This window comes from Bubalus bubalis, chromosome 19 (genome assembly GCF_019923935.1).
Source record: "Bubalus bubalis isolate 160015118507 breed Murrah chromosome 19, NDDB_SH_1, whole genome shotgun sequence".
Lineage (NCBI taxonomy): Eukaryota > Metazoa > Chordata > Mammalia > Artiodactyla > Bovidae > Bubalus > Bubalus bubalis.
The window spans coordinates 48926466-48931356 of NC_059175.1; the positions used below are offsets into that span (position 1 = coordinate 48926466).

At 39.1% G+C, this 4891-nt stretch overlaps 1 pseudogene; it reads right to left on the reverse strand.

The window, feature by feature from the left end:
* Window positions 1-3125: 3125 nt before the first annotated feature.
* Window positions 3126-3971, reverse strand: LOC102398957 (annotated as a pseudogene).
* Between the last annotated feature and the right edge of the window lie 920 nt (window positions 3972-4891).

Genomic DNA, 4891 nt, shown 5'->3' on the forward strand with positions numbered 1-4891 from the left:
ATAATAATCCTTTCTCAGTAGTATATATGTTGCAAATGATTTATTCCAATATAGATTTTTAAACCTTTGAATATGTAAGTCCTTTGTTCTATACTGTTGCTTTTTGTATTGATATAGTTAAATCTGGGTGTGTTCAACATATTTTCCAGTACTTTTTGAGTTTTTCTATTTATGATTATTAGCTTTGTAATTTCAATTAACTTTTGTGTATTCAAAATCAAAATCTAAATTTCATTTCTTATATGCAGAAGCTATTACACAACATGAATTTCTGAATGACTAATATTTATCCCACAGAGTAAAGCTCAACATTCAGAAAACTAAGATCATGGCATCTGGTCCCATTCACTTCATGGGAAATAGATGGGGAAACAATGGAAACACTGAGAGATTTTATTTTCTTGGGCTCCAAAATCACTGCAGATGGTGACTGCAGCCATGAAATTAAAAGACGCTTACTCCTTGGAAGGAAAGTTATGACCAACCTAGATAGCATATTCAAAAGCAGAGACGTTACTTTGCCAACAAAGGTCCATCTAGTCAAGGCTATGGGTTTTCCAGTGGTCATGTATGGATGTGAGAGTTGGACTGTGAAGAAAGCTGAGCACCAAAAATTGATGCTTTTGAACTGTGATGTTGGAGAAGACTCTTGAGAGTCCCTTGGACTGCAAGGAGATCCAACCAGTCCATCCTAAAGGAGATCAGTCCTGGGTGTTCATTGGAAGGACTGATGATGAAACTGAAACTCCAGTACTTTGGCCACCTCATGGGAAGAGTTGACTCATTGGAAAAGACCCTGATGCTGGGAGGGATTGGGGGTAGGAGGAGAAGGGGACGACAGAGGATGAGATGGCTGGATGGCATCACTGACTTGATGGATGTGAGTCTGAGTGAACTCCAGGAGTTGGTGATGGACAGGGAGGTCTGGTGTGCTGTGATTCATGGGGTCGCAAAGAGTGGGACACAACTGAACAACTGAACTGAACTGATCCCACAGATATGAAATGTCAAATTTATGATATAATAAATTTCCATGTGAGTGGAAAAAAAAAAAAATAACCAGTATGAGTTGCTGGCTTCCCCCCAAAATGGGAATACTTCAGGCTTGAGATGACAGAGAAATATGTGGATCTGAAAACTGACACAAAAATCTGTGTGAAAGCTCTTTAGAAATAGAAGGCATTTAAGAAAAAAATGTCATCCCAGGATACAGTGTGCATGTTTGAGGGGCTGACAAAAGAAGATAATAGATAATGGAAAATCTTTCCGTGCACTTTTAAAATTTTGGACTGTTCTATTACCACTTGCAATCCATTATATATTTTGTTACATTCATGAAATATTGAAGTGATAATAATTCAATACATTAAGAAAATATCTCGATAAATTTCATTTCATATTCGTGACTTTAAAAATATATTCGATCAGAAGGAATGGACAGGAACATTCTATTAATTCCTTAAGATACCTATATTACACATACTGAAAACAATCATCAAAATTCATGGAGTTACTAAATGTATTTCTCTTAAACTTGAAAAAAAATTATAAAAGCATGTCTGCCACTACTGCTATTGTTTCTAGTTAAGCCCTATGCATATTTTAAACCAAGAAAAAAATGGTGTAAGAGAATGCTATAATATCTGTTAGAAAGAGAAGAGAATTAGTTTTTTTTATTATTTTTAGACTTTATCAGCCACATTATAAACCCATCAAGTGCAGCAAGTCATTTTATGGATACTGATAAACTGATTCTAAATTTTACATGGAGAAGTAAAAGACCCTGAATAGCCAATACTATATCAAAGGAAAAGAATGGAATTGTAGGACAGATGCAACCATACTTCAAGTCCTACTATAAAGCTATAGTAATTAACATGATGGGCTCACCTGGTGGCTCAGACAGTAAAGAATCCGCCTCTACTGTGGGAGACGTGGGTTCAATCCCTGGATTGGGAAGACCCCCTGGAGGAGGGCATGGCAACTCATTCCATTATTCTTGCCTGGGGAATCCCCATGGACAGAGGAGCCTGGTGGGCTACAGTCCGTGGGGTCGCCAAGAGTCAGACGTGACTGAATGACTAAGTACAGTACTGATGAAAGAACAGGCAGATATGTCACAAGTGTCACGAAGTAGAGACTCCAGAAGTAGATCTACATAAATATAGTGAACTGATTTTTGTAAACTAGGAAAGTCAATGCAATGGAGCAAAGATAGTCTTTTCATCTTTGCAAAAAATGGTGCTGGAATAACTGGTCATTCACACGAGACAAAAATGAATGTAGAAAGACCTTATAACCTTCACAAATTAACTCAAAAGGGAGCACAGACCAAAATGTAAAATGCAAAACTGTAAAACTCCTAGAAATAATAACGAAAGCCTACATGATTTTAGGTATGGGGATGCCTTTTTAATTTTATTTATTTTTTTAGTATTAATTTATTTGGCTGTGTCAGGTCTTAGTTGCAACATGTGGGATCTTTTGTTACCTTTCATTGCATCATGCTGGCTTCTCTCTGGTTGTGGCAGGGGCTTAGTTACTCCACAGGATGTGGGATCTTACTTCCCCAGCCAGGCATCTAACCTGTGTTCCCTGCATTGGAAAGTGTATTTTTTTTTTTTTTTTCCAAATTCACTTTTATTTTCCTTTTACTCCTCACATACAGAACTTTTCTACATACTGAATTTCTTGCATCTGTAAAATCATTTGATGTTGGTCAGGCACCATTTTATCCCCTAAAACTTTGCTGGCATCAAACTAACGACAGTTAACCAGTGTTACATCTATAAAATATTTACATAGCATGGGACATTAAGTTTTAGACACTTGGCAATTAAACCACATAAAAATTGGACAAGACCCCCAACCTACATGTTCAGAATCAGGTGTTCACAGTCCGTATCTGGTGACTGTACATGGTTCAAAAGGCAGCAGAGGCAACAGGTAGTTACCTCAAAGGACATGGGCCACTGTTATCTGAGAGCACTCTATGTTATCCCAGTGTCATGTACCACTCCACCTTTCTCCAAGGAGGTCTCATAATTCTGGAATGGCAGGTCTGGCTGATACAAAATGAAGACAGACAACAAAACGTTTACTCTGTGGAGACATCCTAACTTCTACTATGCATGCATGGTGATCTTGAATGCAACTTGTCCTAAAAGCTTGTCATGGTCATTCTGGGTTTTTAGGTCGTGTGATCCATCAATCTTGCCCTCAACTATTACTTTTTTTACATCACCATCACTACCAAAGTTGAGCTGGACAGCAACTAGTGGCTGCACGTAGCTCCCATGCAGTTTTGTTTTGTTTTCCATAATATGGAAATACTTTAAATCTATCTTTACATTGGGAGGATAAGTTGATAGAACTGCTGTGCTTTCACTTTTTGCAATACAGTCTATCCTTGGTTCTCCTTGAGGCTTTAATACAATTATTCTGCTCATTTTCACAAGAACACAAGGGTTTCCTGATTGGTAGCCAAATGTGGGATCATCCACACCACCGTATGGTCAAGTAAGGCAAGAGGAAACTGACATGCTGTGTATTCTGGACCCTTCTGCTCAAAATAGTTTCTATTGGTACAATCTGTGAGATTCTTCTGTTCTTCTAAGCCATAAGGCTTTAGAAATTTCTTAAGGTCATCAAAGTACCCTTGATAGGATTCCAAATCAGACAGGCTGAATGAAAAATCCAACGCTGGCACTGGTTTTGGAAAAACCACAAGTCCTGGACTAGGAATCTGGTCACGATATTTTGGAACCATCTTCGTTCAGAGTCTGAAGCATGGCTCACATCATGAATGAAAAGAGTGAGGCCAGGAACCCATAAAAGACTGGATAGAAGAGCAAGATCAAACCCCAGCTCTTGACGGTGGGCCCCAGGAACTCTCCGGTGGTCTGGCTGTAGATGAAGAGCTTCTACTCGGCCAGGCTCCGCTTGAAGGACTTCTTGTCTCTCTTCTTCATGGTGCGTGTGCCTACTGCCAGGGGAGACGCAGGGCGGAAGCTGCGAGGAGGGCGGAGGGACATTTCTTTTAGAGCAGAACAGCCCTGAGACATGGGCAGAATGCACGTCAGCAGAGGAAACCTCCTCAGTGCAATGAGCATTCAAGCAGGAAAGTGTATTCTTTTATTATTATTTTTTTTATTGAAGGATAATTGCTTTATAAAACTTCATTGTTTTCTGTCAAACCTCAACGTGAATCAGCCATATCCCTTCCCTTTTGAACCTCCCTCCCATCTCCCTTCCCATCCCAGCTCTCTAGGAAAGTTATTCTTAACTGCTGGTGCTTATTGTTCAGTCGCTAAGGTGTATCCGACTTTTTGCCAGGCTTCCCTGTCCTTTGCTCTAACCCAGAGTTTGCTCAAACTCATGTCCATTGAGTCAGTGATGCCATCCAAGCATCATATCCTCTGTGGTCCCCTTCTCCTCCTGCCCTCAGTCTTTCCCAATATCAGGGTCTTTTCCAATGAACTGGCTTTAGGAATCAGGTGACCAAAGTATTGGAATTTCAGCTTCAGCATCTGTCCTCCCAATGAATATTCAGGGGTGATTTCCTTTAGGATTAACTGGTTTGATCTCCTTGCTGTCTAAAGGGCTCTCACCAGGGAAGTTCTGACGATTCTTTTTTAGATATAGAATCAAAGACACCATCCACGAAAAAAATAATAAGATTTACTTCATTAAAATTAAAAATTTCTAACCTGTAAAAGACAATATCAAAAGACAAGTCAAGACTTGAGAAAATATTTACAGAAGACACATCTGAACAAATTAAGCATACTCTTGTCATACTATTGAGCAGTCAAGCTCCTTCATATGTATTCAAAGGAGTTACAAATTATGTCTATACAAAAACATGAACTTGGATATTCATATCAGCCTT